Source organism: Harpia harpyja, chromosome 22 (genome assembly GCF_026419915.1).
Source record: "Harpia harpyja isolate bHarHar1 chromosome 22, bHarHar1 primary haplotype, whole genome shotgun sequence".
NCBI lineage: Eukaryota > Metazoa > Chordata > Aves > Accipitriformes > Accipitridae > Harpia > Harpia harpyja.
In genome coordinates this window covers 4,100,947-4,123,394 of record NC_068961.1, presented here as the reverse complement: position 1 = coordinate 4,123,394, position 22,448 = coordinate 4,100,947, and the positions used below count along the sequence as shown (strand labels likewise).

General features: G+C 39.4%; 1 long non-coding RNA gene across 1 annotated transcript; it reads left to right on the top strand.

Annotated features, from left to right (window-relative positions):
• Window positions 1–16,911: 16,911 nt before the first annotated feature.
• Window positions 16,912–19,713, top strand: LOC128135258 (uncharacterized). The gene is made up of 3 exons (XR_008233031.1): window positions 16,912–17,007; window positions 18,010–18,195; window positions 18,601–19,713. It is a non-coding gene; the product is annotated as an uncharacterized LOC128135258 (long non-coding RNA).
• Window positions 19,714–22,448: the final 2,735 nt, after the last annotated feature.

Below are 22,448 nucleotides of genomic sequence, written 5' to 3'. Positions count from 1 at the left end.
CTAGAAAATGTGAGGTTTAAAAGCAGCTTGAACAGGAGTAATGCACCAAAGTTTTTGCAGTGTCCTTTGTTTTTCTATGTCAGGTCATTAGTTAAATTCACTTGTTCACTTTCAGAACCAAAGTAAGTTCCTCATAGTTTAAGACAATTTAGCTCTCTGATAACAATTCAGTGCTATATGCAGTTAAGTTCAGAGACATACATTTTTAATGTCAATGAACTCACATTTTGAAAAGATATGATCTGAAAAGTGATCTACTTTGAAACAATGGGTCTTTAATAGTAATGACTGACAATCACACACTGTATTTGATATATTTAGAGAGCTGTACAATGTATTACATAAGTGACATTACCCCTATGAGATCGGCAGAGATTATTGTCCCCAGTTTAATAGGTGAGACAACTATAGCATAGAGATGGTGACTCATTCAATATGAAATACTATACAAACATAAAGTTTGCCAATAGATTTTCTAATGCTCTAAGCATGAAGGATCAGCTATGCTAAAGGTATCTAAATACTTAATATTTAAATTCACCTAAAAAAGAGCTAAGAAACTGGGCCCACTACCCATTAAAAAAATTAAACAGTGTTTGTACATAAATTATTAAATCAACCTGTAAAAACCTAAAAAACAATGGTGTAGACAACAGAGCAGTAAAAATGGGAAAGGGAAAGAGTCATGTGGTGTAAAATACTCAATGATGTAAAATTCCACCTAGGACTTTTGTAGAAAATGCTCATGTGATGCATCAGAGAGATTCAATCCAGAAAACTCCCTCTGTCAAGTAGGCGTCTTAGGTCTGAACATGTTTTTTGAGTAAAGTATTGCAGCTTTCCTGATTCTTGTAGTCAGCCACAAAAAACTTCCTGCCAAACACCCACAATGTTTAAAACTATCTATTTTGAGAATTATTTCGTAGCCGTAATTGAAACAGTAGGTGAAATAAACTCTTGGAAAGCATGTTCTTTAAAATAATGATGTTGTACATACGGATATCTAAAATGATAAAATAGAATCATTATCAATCTACCAGCACATTCAATAAATTCATGTTAAAAATGCAACAAAAATAGTTCACATTAAGGAATATAGGCAATGTTACAAGCACAGGAAAAAGCACAAACCCAATGTCCCCGATGTACTAAAGTTTTCCAGATGTTGACACTGCGTCTCAGATGACTAGACAAATGCTAATTCCAACACCAATGGCCAACCAATGAAAGAATACAGAAGCCATCTTATTACACCCAGCCAAACCATAGATGCAGCGCTGACAAGAACATATTTGCTCAGGGAGAATAAAAAAGCCACAGAGGAAGAGCCAGGAGTTATGTCTCCCTTGTGGTAGGCACTGTATACCCTTGTAATAGGAAGACTGTCTGCAACTCAGCGGGCTTATGTTTCATGCAGTTTGGCTGTAGACAGTGAAAAATACGTTATTTCAGCCTTGTGAGGTTCTGATATTGTACAATTCTCGGAGATTTTAGAAAAAATCACAGTGCATTTAACTGCTCTTTTTAAGTGTTCTGAAGAAGCAATAGAAAAATTATGTCATTTAATTTTTAAGTCTTGAAGACAATTCATGTGGATACCTTCTCAAACAGGGTACCTATCTGTAAGGGTAAAAAAGCACTGTAATGCACAGAGTTATCGTTATGTGAGGAGGGCCATAGTCTAGTTTTAACACACCTCCATTTTGCCAAGGTCAAAATCTAAAGATCAGACCAGTTATTTACTTCACAGAATACTTAATAAGAAAAGTGAAACTTATTGCCACAGGCTGTTGTAGAAATCAGAATCAAATATGACAACAAAGTGATTGAATAAATCAATGAAGGAAAAGACCATTGGTGACCATCAACCCAGGGTAGGTCAAGATGGAAAGAAGATATATAATGGTTTGGGCCACTTGTGAGAAGATGGTTTTAGATGTCTACCTTACACATGATTCAGAGTACTTTACGTTGAAGCATATGTTCCTGTTTAACCACTGGAGAGAGTTAAGTGAGTTCTGAAGGTTGTTCAGGTGCCTGAAGGTAAACTGTGCAAAGCCACTGGGATAGGTTTCATTACCACAGAAGATCAGTGGTTTTAATGGTCTACGCCCATGTGGCTAAATGGAGAAGCAACGATCAAAAGGCCTTGATAAGAAAAATACTTTAAATTCTTTGCTTCACCTGCCATGTACCTTACTCTAATAAGAAAGTGATATGAAGATAGCCTTTATCTTGTTTCAGAAGTGCATGTGCTAGTGTTTTCATCATGCAGCTCAATAAGCAGCCTCCCTCCCCCTGCAAAAATCAACCTCTCCAAAAAATCATGTTCACAGTATACAGATCTACATGGACACAGAGATTTTTTTCCCATACAAAGACAATTTCAGATGTAACTGCATCACACCCCTTTGCTAAGAGATGAACTTTCGTATCCCGTGTAGGAAAATGCAGTTGTAACAATTTGTTTTCTGTAATAATTACTCCTTTAGGCAAAGAGTGATATTGCCATGTGTTTCAGTTTAAAATATTCCTGCTTCACCTTTCTTTTTCTGTAAAATATTAAGAATTGTTTATTCTTTCTGTGAGTGGTCAAAGTTTACAACGAGGTTTTAAGAACATTCCCACTTTTTTGATAAACACCTGCTTTTTCATTTAAAGATCTCATACTGTAGTTCAAGTTAATTAGCATATAGATTTGGATTTCCAGATGTAGGACATGTTAAATCACTGCAGCTTTTAAGTATACAGGAAATCCTTTTGCAAATGCTTAGAGCATATGGTACTTCTGAAGTTGCTCAAGTTTGTTTTCTCCCTTCTCCTTCCCTCTCCCCCAAACTTTCTCCTATGCTTTTTCTTTGTATTTTGTATGTCCCTTGGATGGTAATGCCATAGACCTTTGAAGGCCATTTAGTTGCCTAAATACAGGCACACCAGTTCTGTGTCAGATGACGTAGTTTATCCAAGATACATGGGTGGAAACAGCAGACGTGACACAGGCCAGCTGGGAAACCCGCGTCTTGCTGGAATAGCAGGAGATAGGTGAGACACCCAACAGTGCCTAAAACAACACTGCTTGCCTACGTTCAGGCAGGTGAATCCTGCTGTAAATGTTGGCAACATACCGCAGCGTACATGTACCTCTGAGCTGGGCGTCTAACCTCACGTTACGGTCAGTGGTCAGAACTAGGCGGGACTCTTTCCACTGTAAAACTGGCATCTAAAATGCTGTAAGTCATGCCAGAAGATCTGTTTCTTTCTGTTCACTATGAAAGGTGTAAATACCAAAAGCTAGGTGAGATGAGTTACACCTTAACATCCACATAAACTGATGCAATCTGTGAAACTCCTGGCCAAGTCAAGTGTTACTTTGTATGAACACAGAAAAATCTGGCCCTGTATTACCTCATTTTTACTTAAAATTTCCTATGATTAATTGGGGTAATTAAATTCCTTTACTTTCTCTTAATTAAAGGAAATTAAAGGTTTTCCCCTTTTCCACTCATATTTTCATTTGACTAAATGCCTTTTTCAGGAGTGAGCAAGTAGCCCATTCTAATTTGCAAGTTATATAAATATTCAGGATTATTTAACTGCTCAGGCTCTCACAACCAGTATTAAATTAATTCTAGGTTCCCATGACTAGAATTTTCTGTTTATTAATATGTTTATGTCCCATGATGTGAATAGGATGCTACATGCGCTTTGCTGGGGAGTATATACTGCCATTCATACGGTACAAGTACTTTTACAAATACTATAGTCATCGCAAATGTTTCACAGATTGAATTTTTATGAGATCATAGAGTAACTCATTATATGAAAGAAGCTTTAATATACCGCAGTCTTCAGTGTTGCTATATGAAATATGACACACACGTTATGTACTGTATATGAAACATATGTGTGTCCCATAAAGAATTAAGGGCGCAACGCTTTCCCGAAAAACACCTGTTGCCAGTCTATCCAAAATATGACTATCATTATCACAGGATCTGAAACCCTTTACCCTCATGGTGACTCTGTGACATGCTGCTATCCACATTTTACTGAATATGGGGACAGCACAGCACAGGCTGGCCAAGTGACACCACAAGGTCACAGGGGAAATGTAAGATAATATGGGCACTGGAAACTTATCACCAATCTTAGCCTGCATCATCCACGCTCTTCAATTTACAGAAATATGCATTGTTAACCTGTATCTCTTACTTTTGTGGGTTACGGGGTGATTTCGTTATGAAGAGTTTTATTAAACATTCTTCTAAAATCTTACTGTAACATTGTAATAATCTTAATCTTTGGTGCATGTATTACATGCAAGATAATGCTTACTACTTAAAGTTGATGATCATCATAATGTATTCATAAAGGAGAAATCTAAAACTACTTGTTTTTAAAAAAGCTTGCTTTGTATTAGTAACTCATATGGGGTGAATATAAGAGGATATTGAAGTCGATTAATAAAGCTGACAAAAGAATTCATTGGTTTGCACTAATCTGGACAAATTTAGGCAGGAAATCAGCAATGCTGCAGTGGCCTCCCTTTAGGAGTGAAGGGACAAAAAACTCAGCTAGTTTGAGGGCAGTTGCTCAGTTTACCAGAAAGATTGTCTGAAATGGCAGAGGATCAGACTTAGTGACCCAGGAAGTCTTTTCCAAGCCTTTACCCCTCATTTGAACTTTTGTATTTCCTGCCATTTGATTACTTTCTGTTTTAAACTTATGGGAGGCCTCCAGCATTTTCCTTTCTAGCTTGTTATTTTTGTTTAAAGAAGGAAAAGATTATGTTTAAAGGTTGAAGGTTGGCTTCACTGAACTGTCTGCTCTTGATTTCTTGCCTTACTCTCTTTTGAGTCCTTTTCTTTGTGTTGGTATTTGTCTATTTCTCATTAATTCACTCAATTCCACTGAGTAGCTTTTCCTTTTAATTCGCTGCATTACTCATTCTTTCAAAGCATTATGTATCTGGAGGAGATGAAATATAATGCAGCTTCAGTGAAGCACTGCAGTTTTTCTTCCTGTCTTCTTCTACTCATCCATCTGATGTACGTGCATGGGGCACCAGCAGGAGATTTGAGGAGGAGTTTGCAAAACCGGGATAGTCACATTCATAAAGAAAATCTTACAAGAAGATAAGTCACCTTTATTAAAACCAAGCCTCTGGGAATTTTATTCTAATTCAGGAGAGAGAAGGATTCTTGCTAAAAATCAGAAGTTAAAGGCTATGATTAGTTCATCTCTGTAAGGTCAAAAGTAAACAAAACTCTCCCAGAGACAATCTGAAGTATTAGGACCTTATCCATCCGTGTAGCTGCTCAGCCCCGAGTGCTATGAAGTCAGGCTGAGACTCCAGAGCAGGAGCTCCTATGACAATCCACAACATTCCTGTTCTTGCTGAGGAGGTAGAGAGAGAGAATGGGGGATCTGAACAGTTTGAACGAGGCTGTTCCGGATTCTGCTCCTCATTTACTATTATTCATTACTGAAGTGGTGCAAACTGGGAGAGGGCTTCTTAATACGGTGTGATAGATGCCGGTTTGGAAGACTATTTTTAGATCGTTCTTCAGAATCAATGAACAGAAACCCCTTTTCTAATGTGAACCAAAGGTAAGAGGCCAGCTGCATTAAAAATGCGGTCCAGGTCAGGTCTGAAAAGCATCAGCTGGATCATTGTGCACTACTCAAATCTTGGAAACTGCCCTTCTCACACCAGTTATGAGTTGTGCTGATTCTCGGATCACAGCACAGATCTGGCCCGTAATGTTGCAGAATTTCCACAGAACATGTGTGAAGATAAGACCTGATGCAGCAGTGCTGAGCAAAGTCTGTTGCTCATGACACCTATTCAACAAGAGTGCAAATAGGGCCCATTATGTATCTGGGAGCAATTCAAAGGGAAATAATGAGAAACCTATGTGCTAGACTTAGGAAGAAAAAACTGAAAGTTGCTGTATGAGAATGGAAAAGGAAACCTTCAAATTTGGCAGCTTTCGCCTGATTTTTTAGGAAAAAAGTTACACAAGTGGTTTTAACAGAGGATATTCTAAACAAAAATGAGTATTTTAAGTAGATCATGCATTAAAAGTATTCACACACATGCTTAGAAACCCAACCCAACTGGCCTTGTTGAGGCAAAAGCCCATCCACCAGCAGAGTAGTTCTTGCCGCACTAAAGCAGGCTGGCTTGACCCCTCTTGTATAACATAAGGCAGGATTCAGTTCAAGATTAGGACATCTAAAAAAAGATAGTATTAGCAACAGGCTTGCAGTTGCCTGGTGGTGGGAGTTTAAACATCATTTTAGGTGCTATAGGGCCTTCTGCTTGGACCTGCTTCTCCAGAAGACCTCCCATGACTTCTGTGTCATGCCTGCTGGTCCTTTATGGATATGCTGGATGTCCTGGTACATCTCAGTTGACATGAAGCACCTATCTCCAGGCTGAGTTTAGCAACTGATTTTCTCCTGTAGCTCAAACACAGCCGCCTCAATTCACACGTCTTAATCGCACGCTGAATCCTGCCCCCATATTGTCCAGTACATCACTGGAAAAGAGCCATGGTGACACACCTGTGGAGTTCTAACAAAGCAATAAATCAAGGAAAGAGCAGAAGCATTACTTAGTAACTGCAGTAATGACTGACAATAATTCAGCTGGAGCAATTGCACTGACCTGCAAAAAAAGAAGTGATGAGAGGACAGTAAGACAGAAGAGATATGAAGCAGAAAGAGCATTTTGTTGACATTTTTCCCTAAACCACATGATTTTACAAGGAAAACCTTCTCTGAAAGTATAAAATACATGAACGAAAGACCAGGAGGCTTTCTGTCGTATTTTTGGTATTTGGTATATCATATCTGCCATTCAGGTATGTGGACAACTCTGAAGACCAGGTGGCACTTATGTGATAAAGCTTCACATAGCACAAAGTCCCTAGTTATTCATAAAAGAAAGGTCATAGAAACAAAGGTAGGTGGATTGAAGAAAGTAATAGAGATGTTCACATAAGAAAGTGTGCAGGACAGATGCATGAATATTATTAGAAAAATTCATGATGAGTCCCTGTGGTGAAATGAGCAGCAGGTGCTGGGCTGCTGCAGGGGAAACTAAGCAGGCAGTTTGAAAGGGCAGATAGATACCATAGCCCTGGGACACATTCGTTATAGCAGAGGAGATGTGAACGCTCCCTTAGCACATGCAATTACACTCTGCTGATTTGAAAACAACTCATTTTATTGTGAAAAATAAAGTCGTGAGTGGCCAAAAAGCCAAAAGAGCTCTTGATATTTTCTGAGGGCAACAACTTTTCTATGAAATGGAAGCACCAGACAAGTCTGGAGCTATTAAAGGAGGGCTTCAGGGAAGGCATTATTCTCAGATTGCAGGACAGGAGCAGTGGAGAGTGCTGGTCAGACAAAATTCCCAAAACCCAGAGGAAGGGTTTTTTTTTTCATAGAATACAGCCATCGAAAAGGAATAAGATTATTTTAATAACACTGGTACCTCTACAGAACAAATACTTCAGTTTACATTTTTCTTAAATGTCTCCAACACATTTATCTTATAAGGTGGCAAATGAAATCCTATTCTAGTGAAGGCCAAATACTCCACCCCAAGAGATAAATTGAGAATAAATTCACCGACCTCAGTGGAGCTAGTGTGGATTATACTATCGTGTCATGAAATGAAAGTACAGTTTGGCTCTTGCTCTGCTATGCAAGGGAACTGTCAACTTTATAAATGAAACCAGATGCATAGCAACAGCCTGGTTTCCCTCACCCAACACACACTCTGCTTTTAATTTCCAGTTGTATTAAGGAAGCTTTATTTGGGTCATTAAGCATTTCTGTATTAGCACATCTGCCTTTGACTATAGAAACCAGTGATATGGCTTCCAAAAGTAGCAGGCATGTCAGCAGCGAAGGAAGAAAAGGGAAGATCAGGAGAACAGCTTTAAAACATTGTAAAATGTGTTAGTTATAACTAATTACTTTAATCCGTATATTAACTGGCTGAAAAGACAAGATGAGTTGCAAGATTTTATAAATACATCAAAGACTTCTGGTTACATCAAAAGACATTCACATTCTTTATCTATTATGCTTAGGGCTTAAGGTTTCCTATTCAAACCTGTTGCCATTTTTTCCTTTGAAGAGCAGATGCTCTAAAAGAGCATTGATACTTCAAAAGAATGTACCTTGTACATGGGGTAGCACTTAGTAAAAAATTTTGTCTTATGCTCCTCTCTCCCCATCTTGCAGAAGAGAACCATGAAACTAGTTAATACTTACTGTCAAAAACTCCATCACCATTATGTTAAAAAGAAAATTCCTCATTTTTTGTCCCCCTTCAGCCTATTCTGTACTTGTTTGAGAAATAGGAAAGGCCTGGATTCACACCTACTTGGACAGAGGGGCGAATCGTTACCCTTGCACTAGTTTATGTTGCTAAGCCTCATGCTATATGCGGGGAACCTTATTGCTGTGCAATCTTATTGCACTTTTACTTCTCGAATGGTCAATGCATTGAAGAAGGTCAGAATCGCTCACCTGAAGCTGAAATCTAATCAGTGTTTTTGAGACCTTTCCCATAAGATTTCAGTGAACTCTGAGTCAGTCCCTCAAATGCTTCATAAGTCAAGCAGAACTGAGAATTACGTCATGGAAACATCACAAGGTAAGGGGAAATGCAATGCTTTTCCCCATCAGAGAATACTAAAACGGCCATAGAATTTGGAATATAGGGGCGTCAAGAAATGTGACTAATGAGTGGGAGGCAATAAAGAGGTAGAGAAAGTTACATGACTGTAAGTAAAGAGCAAACCAAGTCAAAACTTGCCAAAGGGGCAATCCTGCTAAGGAAAGGTTGCTACAAAGATGATGGACCCAAGCCCTCTCAATTCAAGGTAAAGCAGAAGGCAATGCCCACAGAGTGGTTGTTCAGTTTGGATGTTAGGAAACTCTGGAAGGCAGGACGTGTGAAAAATGTAGGAGGGCAGTGCAGTGCTGGAACAGGTGCCCAGAGACATTGTGGGATCTCCCTCTCCAAAGGATTTCAAGACCTGGCAAGACAATGCCAGGGCTGATGACTGGCAGTAGCCCAGCTCTTTGAGCTAGAAGACTCCAGAGGCTTCCTCCAAACGGCATTTCTACAACTGTATGTTTTGGTGACTGAAGGGCAGCATCTGCTTAGTATCACGATGTATTTTCTTGGAATGAATCTTGCTTACAATATAGCAATGCTTTGCTCATGCTGAACATGAAAGGGCAGGTCTGGTGTAGTGGAGCATGTTTGTACTCAATATAAACCTGTCACATTATTGGCATTTTGTTCAAAATTTGTGTAGTAGAAAGCTTCCAGTCAGCTTCTCCCAGCATCCTGGACACCTATGGAGAGGTTTCACAAGGATTTTAAGTTCTGGGAATTGCTCCTTTAAGCACAAATGGGAGCTGGCCTCGCAAATCTTATTGGTTCCCCTAGCCACCCGTAACAGTGAATACCTTACCTATTGTGTTCATTATTCCAGTGAAATTGCTAATCTTAACAGGAAACAGTCATTAAAAGGAAGCATAACTATTTCATATTTGTGTATAAGCTTTTTTTTGCTGCCACTTCAACTTCTTATTAGAGTAGGTAGCTACGAGCTTCACCTCTCTGCAGTGGAGTTACCTCATTTTTTACAGCTCTAGCCTAGAACAGTTTGAATAATCCTACAATACATCCAATAATTTTAAACAAATTGTTTTTATTGACAGACAGGATTACTATGAACACCCAGTGTAACCTAAACACTTCACTAAGTTAATTTCTTCTCTAAGATAATGCATACATTTTAGAAAAGCATGCAGTCTAGATTTTAAAATTGCTGCTGCTGTAGAAACTCCAATTATTCTAAATAACCTGTTCCAAAGTTCACCTATTCTGGCTATTGCAATTTTGTATTGTACTTCTAATTTGATTTTATTTTATTTCAGCTCCCATCCACTGTATTTTATTACATCAAAGGTGGTCTCTACTTAAACAATGTCTAAACAGTGCCACTTAGGTTAGTTTTCAGTGAATTTATAAAAGCACACTAACAAAATTATATTGTCTCTTACGTGCTTGAAATTATACAAACACTTTACACGCTGAATAGGAAAACCAGTTCAGGTTTCTCTTCCCTCTATTATTGCAAGTTAATGAAGATCAAACAAACCAGAATGAGAGAAGAAATCAATGAGAGAAAGTACAGTACATGTATGAAAGCTCATTCCCACAAGTTTATAATGATGATAACATTCGCTGCCTCATTTTTAGTTTGTATCAAAGGCAATATTTAGGCATCTAGTACAATTCAATCAATCGGAGGTCAGACAAACCCTCTTTGTCATGGTTTAACCCCAGGCAGCAACTAAGCACCATGCAGCCACTCACTTGCTCCCCCCCTGCCCCAGTGGGATGGGGTAGAGAATCAGAGAAAAAAAAAAAAAGTGAAACTCATGGGCTGAGATAAGAACAGTTTAATAGAACAGAAAGGAAGAAACTAAGAATGGCAATAGTAACAATAATAAAATGACAATAATAATAAAAAGATTTCTATATACAAAACAAGTGATGCACAATGCAATTACTCACCACTCAGCAACCAATGCCCAGTTAGTTCCCAAGCAGCGATCCCCCCAGGCCAGCTCCCCCCCCCTTTATATACTGGGCATGATGTCACATGGTATGGAATATCCCTTTGGCCAGTTTGGGTCAGCTGCCCTGGCTGTGTCCCATCCTGACTTCTTGTGCCCCTCCAGCTTTCTCGCTGGCTGGGCATGAGAAGCTGAAAAATCCTTGACTTAGCCTAAACACTGCTTAGCACCAACTGAAAACATGAGTGTGTTATCAACATTCTTCTCATACTGAACCCAAAACATAGCACTGTACCAGCTACTAGAAAGAAAATTAACTCTATCTATCTCAGCCAAAACCAGAACAATCTTCTACAAGTTCAGAAAGGGAAGATCCCAGAGGTGCTTCTCTTCTGAGTGATGAGGAGAGATCTAACCCTCTGACTCATATTAAGTTTAATGCAGATTGTGTCCCCAGATTCCCATCTCTGCCTCCCACACTCCCACTTGTTAAGTATAGCATGTGTAAATAATAAGTGAAAGCAGCCAACTTGGTTTGTTTAGGTTCCCATTAATGAAAGGGGCTATGGTTGGTCTTTATAAATATATTAACAAAGGAAATCCCGCGGCGGAGAAAGTGTTATTTAGGTTAAGGAACTAATACAACCTGGCTGTAAAGAAGCTTAGGCTGATAATTAGAAGACTTCTAGACACTATTACAGGGAAGACCTGGAATAGGTTTCTACTTGGAGGCATTAAGGCAAAAAAAAAAAAAAATCTAATTAGCTGTAAAATAGAGCTTGATCAATTATAAACCTATGGGGTTACATGATGTGACTGCCAGAAATGACAGGGGACTGAACGCATTGAAGTCCCTCTACTGCTTTGATTCTTATTGGAGTATTTCAACACTCAGTTTTTCTCCTGCCTGGCCAGAATTCCTCATGTGGGACACTAGCTGTATTCATGATATGAGAGAGGAGAGACAGGACCAATAACTTCATGAGACATTTCGGTTCATTACATCACGTTCCTTTCCGACCCAAGACCTCCAGAGCAGTAGCTTCATCATCCTTTTTCACAGCAAAGTGTGCACTTCTTGAACACTTCTTGAGCTGTGTCTTTCTAGAAGTGTGTTCATGAGGTAGGTGTAAATCTGTAGGTACATTTCTACTCTGCCTGACCTCTTCTTCTGCTAATGACATTACCAGTTCAAGACTTGCACAGATTTCTTTCCGTGATGATTTTCCCCACAGTTTCCTGAGGAAAAGGGAAGTTTTCTCTGTCTTATTCCACTGCCAGGGGTACACATACCCCATTTTGGCATGCTCAGAGTATGACATCCCACCACCCGCACCTCTTACCTGAGACAGCAGGGACAGCTGCCTGTCTGCACCCTTACTGGCTCATGTGTCCTCTTGCAGTGGAGAGCACCTCTGAACTTCAAGGATCCCAAGGGAACCTGTGACCATGTGTTTTCATTACATTGGCCTTCACAGGGCTTATCAAGTATGTTAATGGTAACGCCAAAGACAGCTCTACAGCTGCACCTGCATGTCCAGCTGCAGACAAAGTAGGCACATACTTCACGGGATTGCCATTGTGTAGGTACTTTGGGACACCCCAGAGAAGATAAAGCTTCCCAACCTGACAAAACTTCTGGCAAAGGACAGAGACACAAAATATCCCATGCCTCTTCTAAGTTCACACACATAAAAATGACAACCTGTAGCATGTTTAATAGTTTATATTTACTCTCTCTCTCCTACCTTATTATATGGAGTCATACCCATTAATCTTTGGGAAAATAAGTCTGTGCTGTTGACTTTTATCCTTCATATACTTTTCTTAATTTGAAGACACTTTGTATCTCAGGAATTTTGTCTTATTATATCTTAAGGTATTTTAGATTTGGATGGACACAATTACCCTGGAAAGCGCTCTGGGCATGGTATCTGTAAAACCTGCTTTAAACAGGGTCAGATAACTAGGTAGAAAAAATTACCTGCATTCTCTAAGGCCTTGTCTGTAGGCACTTATCGTATCCTGCCCCATGAAATAATGAGGCAGATCACCACAAGGGTAGACCAGATGGATAAAATAAAATAGCAATTTCTCTAGCTATTTGTGCCTTCTTTTACTGCACACCACTTGGTTTTTTCTGTTAGCCAACTCTAATTTCCTCCTCTCAGCTTGCAGAATCCATTCATTTTAACGCGACATAAGCCACCCTAGAGCCATGAAGTTGAAGAGGTTACAGAATTTAATCAGCTTGTTTACATTATTCATCCTTTTAATTTTTAGCAGCCTACATTTTCTCTGTCATTCTCCCAGGGCATTATGGCAGCAGCGAAGCTTTTCCAGGCAAAGCTGCCAAGCCTGAGCTTTCGAAAGTTCTCCCTTCACAGCTCAGGATGAATGCCACTGTGGTCTTACTGAAGGAGGCTCCAGATTAAAACAGGAACCGTTTCAAGCTATAAGGTCTGTAATAGAAAGAATGTTGAACTCGTTGTGGAATTAGGATATCTCCTTGTTTTCTGGTCGGTCTGCATGGCCATATCCCAGGCGCTTCCCTCCTGGTGCTTGGAGCTCCACTTTTGCGGAGGAGCCCATGGAGGCTGTCCCTGAAGCCCACATGCCTTTCTTATCTGTCCCGCTGCAGCTCTCCTGGACTGTCGCTGCCATGCAAGATTTACCCTGGAGTCAAGGGGCCCAGGGGATATTGTTATTCTTTGTCCTCCACTTGTAATGTAGCCAGCCACCATGGCAGAGAAGTTTTTGGGAGGACAGGCACAGGAGAGAATGCACTCGCCAGCATGACATGTAGGGAGCTCATGGGAAGGGATAAAGACCCCCTTTTTGGCTCCAGAAAGTATAACAAGAAACTAAGCAAAATAAAACAAGAAAGTCAGAATAATTATTCTCTAAAAGAAGAATTCCAGTCTCTGATGCAGAGATTTGGGATTTTGCAGTGCATAGCCCATGACTGTCAAAACCACAACTGTTTGTGAAGTAACGACCATCTGAGGAGCAACCTTCTAGCGCTTCAAGCTATAAAAGCTGCAGATGTCAGGAGTATCTTAAAGGGAAATAACTTTAAGAATGAAGTGTTTGAAGAAATCTTGTTGAGACATACCACGCTGAAGATAAATCAATGTAATCATTCCTGGAAAGCCTGGCTGACAAATTTCCCTATCGCATAGTTTGTGGGGATAGCATAAAATGTTTCCTGCCTTACTCATGCAAACATTCCCGGTAATTTCAGTAAGACCCAGATTAAATCTTGGAGTAAGGAAAATAGGATTCAGCCAAGAGTTTTCTACTGCTTATGAAAATTCCCCAGGAGTCAGAAGGAAAATTATAGCTATTTTAAGGTAGCTTAGAATATAAGAGGTAATGCTTGCTGTGGAGTTTTCAGGGGAATTTCAAATTTGATAGAAAAGGTGTTATTCTGATTAGATTCACTAGCTGCAGAGTGCAGTTTCTACAATACTGCAGTGATTTTGGTTGGATAAGTTTTTCCCCCATATTACGAAAACAGCTTTCTAGAAGACAAAAATGACACATTCAAGAATATGGCATATAGTAGTTGAAAAATTGTGTGTCTCAGTCTCATTAAGCTGATATAACTAGACTCTTTATTTACAAACCGTTTAAGATCTTCAGCGAGAGGTGATACAGTTGCATATCACAGACAGTAAATACATATACTGGGGAGGAGGTTAGGTTCAGCTGCAAAACTACTAAACTACTCAGCAGACAGCATGGTTCTTCTGCAAAGTTTCTGTCCCTTCCAACCAGTGATGAATCAAAGCTATGCTTAAGCAAACGGGCCAGCCACCATTTATCCCATTTAAGGAACATGACTACCTGCACAGATTGGAAGTGTGTTTTTACTGCTGAAAGTATCATTCTTTCAGGACAAAGAAAGTTCAGTTCACAAAGAGTTATCTGTTCTGGAGCAGCCTGGTGCCTCTAAAATACAAGTTGCCAGCAGTTCCCGGCAGCGAGCTGGATGTGGAAGACAGCTGAAGGGAATGCCGGGAGGAGCCGGACTCCCAAAAGGCAGCGTGGAGAGAAAGCATCTGGCGGTGGGGAATCGTGACCCCAGCCACTGGAAACCACACACGGGGAGACACTTCCCAGCACTTGCGGTCACATCCTTTCCAAGGTGATCAGCTATTCTCGTTATGGACTTCCTTTAGGACTCCAGTAAGCATCCAGACTTTTCTTCCCATCCGCTGTTGAATCAACTGCAGAAACAGAAAATGTCTCAGGACCCCTTGGGAACGCTTGTTGGCTCTCTAAGCAAAGACACAGTATTTTATAGCTGTGGGTATTGAGTCCTTTCTCGGATCAGTTTTATTTTATTAGTCACATGTAAAGTTGTATCATGCTGCTCACTTGCCCTAAGCCACACAGTAAGAATTAAAAAAGGAAAGAAAAAAGTGGCATTCAGGGTACAATTTCCAGAGGTAATTATTTTGGTCCAGTCAAAACAGTAACTTTTTTTCTAACATATGAGGATGAAAAAAAGACAACAGATTTCCCCATGGCATCTTTCTGTGCTTCTGCTGCAACAATTAAGTTAACATGTCACATCTGCTATGCATCCTAATGAGGGAAGACAGTCAGGATCCTAACCCAATTCATCCAGGAGCAAGAGATCTGAGATGCTTGTTTCTATAACCCTAGAAGCAAAGTCATTATTATGGCTGAGGTATGTGACTGGTACTTACATCCTAGACCTTTTCTCTGTGCCTAGAAGCAGTTCACATAATTTAATTTTCTTGTTTTCCCATTCCAACATCTATTATAATCTTCTTTTTTTTCATAGGACTACTAACCTGGTAACCAACAATTAGTATGTACCACACAGGCATGTGTATCTACATCTAAGGCACCATCAAGTAAGGAAGTAAAAGTAGAACCAGAAATTAGTCAATGAAATGCGAAAAGGTGCTCAAGTTGCCAGAACTGTTTCTAATAATAAGTGATAATAGTTTGAATTTTTAGACTTTCAAACTAATAGCTTTGGCTTTTGAAAAAAAGAATTTATCCCCCCAAATAGTTTAAACCTAAGTGGAAAAAGAAAGTTTTGGCTCAGTCCTGATCACATCTTCTAAAAGGATCGTCCAGCCTAATCCAGTCTTCAGGAAGAACTAAAATTGTGATGTCAAATTTCTGTTTCTAGCCCAAATTTTTATATATAGCATGCCAATAATGTGTCTAGAAGAACTAACCTGCCTGAGGTTAAAATGTTTTCCCTGATTTACAGTGTTTGGTTGAAAATGTATTTAGGCTGATGACAAGCAAAGCAGGGTGTAATTTAATTTGAAAAGAAATTACTCTAATGCTGTAAAACTCACTGAGAAAAGTCAGATTCATAAAAGGTAAAGGGAAATGCTAACCAACTATAACTATCACAGTGCTAGAGAGTAAAATGGTGTTAAATAATGTGCATATTTTGTGAGGTATTCTTTTTATAATTGACAGTAGGAACATGTATACTTTGCAAATTCTAATCATGGCAATCACTGCCAGATCAGCAAAGGTTTATATATAACTTCATTTGCATAAAGCAACTGCAGTGGGCTTCATCCCATCTAAAATTAATGAATTTACAGATCGAGCCCAATATTCAAACACCTGTATTTAGGTGTCTACCCTCCCCTCTGGATGCGAGTAAGGTGTTACAGTGAGTTGAACCCAGTATTTAGAATTACTTTTCATCGGCTGAATAGCTCTTTAGGGAGAGGGAAAGTTCATTTGCCTGAACAGGCCTTTCAGGATGGTAAATGTTTTCTCTGTTTAGACATTTTCAATTATTCTACACAGCTGCAGCTGCTGCTGCAGAAAGTTAGGCTTCTCGTTTGGCACTAGCTGCCAAAGTTCAGGTAACTGAATCTCACCTTTTGTTTACTGTGGTTACTAGAGGCTCAATTCAGTTGCCTAAATAAGAGTGGCCTAAAAATAGGCCTTTTCAGAGGACTCAAGATGTCAACAAAAATCTACCCAGGTATGGCAAATATGGGCCAGGCCTTACGGGCGACCCACACTACGATGGGCAGGCAGGCAGCCAGCAGGCAGCCAAAATACCTTACCTAGGGTGTCTTAAAAGGCACTAGGTGCTGAGTTGGGGCAGCTGAATGTCGCTGTCAATTTTCATTAATTATAACAGGAACACAAGAGTTTGAGTCTGGAACTGAATTTCTGGCTGAGTCCTGTGTTTAAGCTGGTTATCTTAACTCCCTCCATAGTCAGCAGAGGGAGATGCTTCCAGGGTCCCTTGCCTTAGACATCTATTTCAGCATGGAATGAACCTTTCTGCAGAAAAATCTCACCCACTCTGCGTTGATTAAAGAGGGAACCTATATGAAAAGCTTACAGGAAAACAACAAAGGGGAGGTGAGAAAAATGCCATATATTTTGTGTATTATTATTTCAGCACATCAACCTCTTCCCTTTGTATTGGTTCGGATAAGATCTACTGAGTTCAAAGGAAAATCTTTAAGTTTTAATGAGAACAAGTGTAGGTCCAAAGAGGCTTCAACTCACCAAACTTAAAAGGAATTCTGTGTAATAATATGCCAGGTTGTTCTGCTTTTCTAACCCACTTATAAGTGAAATCCTTGATGGGCTTGTATTGGCATTGCATTGAATTTCTGGGCAATTGTAACAGAACCACATTTCGGTACTGAATCTTTTTGACTTTATATTCTTATACGGGCTACCTAGAGATTAAATTGGCCAGCCGTGTTCCTCTACAGTCTCTTACTGTCATTTTCAGAAAATCTCTGCAGGGAGATGTAAATTCTCCTGCATGAGCAGGTCTCACTCCAGAAGCTGCCCAGAGGTCCAGAGGCAGAATCCTACCTCTGGTTGTTGCTGTTGCCAAGCTATAATAATCTATTTTTAAAGCAAGGGTGGTTCTACCCTTTAAAGCAATTTCAGGACAGGAACTGTTTTTCCACCTTCTGAAAATTGCAGGGGGGAGGGTGTTGCTATTTGGTTTTAGGCTTTTTTAAACACAGACACGCAAGCTGATTTTGTGATGGCTTCTGGACCATACTTTGATTACATGCCCCCCTTAGAAGTAAGAACCGTAGCAGGAAACTGAAAGGGTCATCTTTTTTTCATGTTTTTTTACACAAAAAAACCCAAAAGAAAAACCTGCTTGCTGCAGAAAATACCAGCTCTGCCTCTCTCCCTAAGACATAGATTTAAAAATAATTTACTCCAGGTCTCTGGTATTTGAGCAGCTGGACAGTTTAGACTGAGTAGTGTGTCTTTACTTACCTAAAATATAGAGTTTCTAGTTGCCAGAAAGCAAATAAAAGACATCAGCATGTACTGCTGTACTAAATTAATTCAAATTGCTGTGCTAATTAATTTTCTTCTGTACTCCAGATTAGATTTCTATGGATTTTACCGTAAAAATACTGGATGTCATCTGTATTTTAGTACTAGTCCAGATTCATCCTGACTCAGTTGTGAAGTATTTTGCTGTCAGGAAGCTCTCACAGTGTTTTACTAAAGATGTTCTCAAAACAGCAGTTCTTCAAGTGATTTCTAACCATGCTATGGTCATACTAGGTAAGAAGCACACATGGTTGATATCAGATACATACATTTTTAATGCTGTTTATCAGAAAGGGGTATGACATCAGTGCATAGTGTAAGGGCTTTCAGTGATGTTTAATAAGACCAGCGCTACAATTTACTGTGAAATTGAAACAGAGTTTCATGCTGAGGGCATAATCAATATGAGAATAAGACTGTGATTTGCTAAAATATGAGCTTGAGGGAATAAAATGTAAAGGGAGTTAGCAGTAGGATCTGGCTGACAATAGGCATCTTAGCCTTAGCTTTTAGGAAAAGGAGAATACCTAATTTTGATTCAGAGCAGATTAATGATTCAGCTAAAACTTCAGACCGTAAATCTCCTTTTGACCCATTTGAATATGACAAAGGACTTCATGATTATTTACTTTCCCACAGCGATCATCCAATAACGAGAGAAAATGCCCTTGCAGGCTGTACCATGTGCCAGAAGGACAGGGCAGGCCCCCTCTGTGACCATCCTCTGGGGAGGATTCATGGAAGCAGAACATCTTACCCTGAGGAGAAGCTGGTGAGATGCCTTTCAGCTCAATGACAGTATTCCTCCCCGCAGCACGTTTCACAGCTGAGCAAGGACCTGCTAACATCTAATGGGCATCTAACGCCCGATGTGGACAAAACCAGCAGCAGAGCGCTTGTACTCAGTCATATCCCCTGTATTGGCTCAGTTCTGAAAACTCACAGTTTGACGTTCTGACGTGGAAACAGAAACCGAACTAAATCGTGTGATGCCGGGAGGAAGAGCCACCGAGATTTGTCTGACTTTTTGTCTGTTTGTGCCGGTTTGTCAGACTGCTGTGTGCTACCTCAGCTTTTCCCCCAGAAAGGGTGATTTCATTCCGCTTATATAAATATCTCCTAACCTGGTTTTAAACTCAGACTTTTTTGCCAGTATGTGATTCTTTACATTTTGCAGAATACCCACAACTGTGTTAGAGCCCTAAACGCTACATTTTTGTCCTTGAAGGTTTTGATTTCCAACACTTGAAGCAGTAAAGCCCCACCCCATGCATTTCAGTTTTATCCCTCCTTTTTTCACTTGCCAATGCATACAAATGAAGACCTAGGTAAACCTTTTCAGGATGCTAATGGCAAATTCTCCAGTTCCCACGACAGTGCTAGCAGGGTGCAAGGCTATGAGGAGAAAAGGAGGAAATTAGCCTGTCACTCTGGGAAAGCAATGCCTACTGATACAAGGAGCAGTCTAATCTCAGTAGCCTTTCTAAACAGTTTACATGAAAAAACAACAAACAGAGGGAAGGAAGGAAGAAAAGGATTTCTGTTGTAAATTGACAGGAATGGCTGTATTGGGTTTCCGCTGATGAAATCTCTCCACAGCAAAGGGTTAGAAGGAATAAAGGAGGCTTTATGCCTTGTTAGGGTGAGAGAAAACAAGACATAATGATGAAGCTGAATATGTAAGCAAGCTTCTCAAAACTTATGTGAATATTTGGGATTTACACTTTATTTTCTGGATAAACCATCCACCAGTTTCTTTTTTTGGTAATTTTGAGGGAATTTTTTCTGTATGTGGCTCAGCTATTTATCAGTGTCCAAAACAGAGATTATACACTCTAGTCAGAGATGATAGCAACTCACTAGGCTGTTTTAAATGCAGATTAAAAATTATTGAAAGCAGACTGGATTCTGGATAAGCACACCAGTAGTGTGCTAGTAAAAGCAAGTTACTTTAACATAGGCCATACAAATCACATTTATATATACAATCCAAATGTTTGGTCTTTACTACATTAGCACTGTGCAAAACAGAATGCATTTGAGAAATCCCTGAAATAAAGAAGAATATATTTAGTACCAACGGACTGCACAGAAGAGAGATAAAGTACTAGATGACCTTTTGGACATGAGATTAATATTCAATGGGGAGATGGTAAAAACCTGAAGGTTTAAAAAATACAAATGTAAAATTCCTTACATCATTCTGCAACCATGCAGTTCAGAGATACATTAAAATGTCAATATTGGAGCACTGGCACTTACGGAAATACTAGGTCAATGAAGAACTGACTCTGATTTGATGAACTGGATGACTGGTAAGACACAAAATCTAAAAGAGCTTAATTCTTGAATATTATTTCCTAAAGCAGCGAGAATGCCAAAGAAAGTATGAGGAGAAGACTTAAAACTTTCAGTAAGGTACATAATGACCCAGGTACGTCAATTAGATGTTCTGCCCTGAAGAACATGCAGGACCTGTGGTTCCACAACGTGAAGTTTCTGGCAGCAATATTGGCTGCAGGTATACCCATTACTACCTTTTCCTGAGTTCACCTGCACAGTTTCTTGAATGGATACACTGTGAACTCTATCAGAGAGCCAATCAGTTTAATATAATTTCTGTCAGGTTTTTTGGGTTTGGTTGGTTTTGGTTTTTTTTAGTTCAGAACAGCTGCACAAAGACTTGTGCTGGAGCACGAGGCAGGATTTCCTCCAGCAACTACTATTGATTCACACTTTGTATTATGAAATCTATTAGCCTGTATGTGAAAGCTTAATATAGCAAAGCTGGTGTCTTGCTGATGAGAACAAAGGCATTGCATGAAATAAATGCATTAAAATTGGTAAAAGATAATTACCCAGAAGCATTCTAAAGGTTTGAATGCCATCTTTGTCTGTTACCCTCAGTCCTTAAATATGCAATTTCAGTCAGTACTTGCTCATCCTTTACTGATCATAGTTCTGACTGAGTTTAACCTGCCAAGTTAATTTTAAAAGGTAAGTAAGTTTTACGTTCTTCATAACTCCAAGGATTTGTGTGGGAACTTCAAAAGCTAATTTTACAATTTCAAGAAAACTACCACGATATAGGCATCCTCCTTGCATACCAGACATATTTCACTCATAAGAAATGCTTTCTCTAGGCTGCTACCCTGCATAACCAAACTGACCCCCAGCATCTCAGAGCTTGCTGCTGCCTAGTCTTTTCGGGGGTCCTGGACATGACAAGAATGGACCAATAACCTGTTTAGAAATGCTCCTTTGGAGAACAAATTTCTTCAGGTTTAGCCAGCCATCCTAAAGCCATATTTAACATGAGAAAAGTGTAACATAAATAATTTTATAATAATTGCAAGGATTAAAAAGTAATGATTATGTTTAAAGACAGATGCACAGAGATAGGTAGAAACCATGCCTGTTGACTCCGGATTTTGGTAAGCTCTGTAAGGGTTTCCTACTGCTATTTCAACTAAAAAGCTGTCGGCTGTCAGTGGGGATGCTTTTCTTCTAAATAGGATAATGCACAGAGGCAGAAGTCCTCTCATATATTCGGTTCCATACAGAGTGATCCATTACTGAGGAACTCTTCCCAGCTGGTGCTTCTTATGCTTAATAAACTTTATCAAGGTGTCAGTTTTGCCCCGTATTGCAACTGCTGGCTGACCATCAGAGTTTCACTTTTCTGCATTGAGATATTTTTAAAATTTGCCGGGTCAAAGCCAAGCAGAGGTCTTGCCTGTAAACACAGCTATTTACTGAAGATAAATAAAATGTCCTGCTAATGACCTGGTACTTCTGAGTGCTACTCAAATTCACAGAGAACTACTGGCTTTCTAGCAGTAAGTTGAATACTAACTTGTCTGTATTATTTTGCAATAAACAAATGGAGGTTTATGTTCTGTCCAAGACTCTTTATGTTTGTCATACCTATGTATTAATGTTACCCTCAGTGTCTTTATTAATCGTCACCTTTCAATTACCCATTATCTTTGGAACTCTGTTAAGGTCAGGGATAGCTTTTTGCAAGGAGGTTCAAATATGAGTTTAGAGATACACTGAAGTGTATAGAAAAGGGCCTAATACATTTTTATGAATTATTTATTATTTATTGCAATAATTAACTCAGCCAAGTGGAAGACACAATCTGCAAATCCAGAAATTATGATAAATAGGCGGTACAGCAAATAAGAGGGACTAATTCAAACCCTCTGAATCACAATATGATGCAGATGTGAAATAAAGCAGAGCCAATGTATAGGAAGGAACAGAGGGAATTCCTGCATCACAGAACAAATCGCCATGGGAAACATCTGGAAATTATCAGGAAAAAACCAAACAAACAAAGAGGTCCCCTTAAACTTTAGAGCTTGCTAATCACAAGCCATTGGTTAAAAGAAGCTGGAAAACAGAGGTACACCAGGTATTGTGAACAAAAATTAGTATAATTAAAAAAAGAAAGGATACAACAATATTTGATAGTTGCTGTA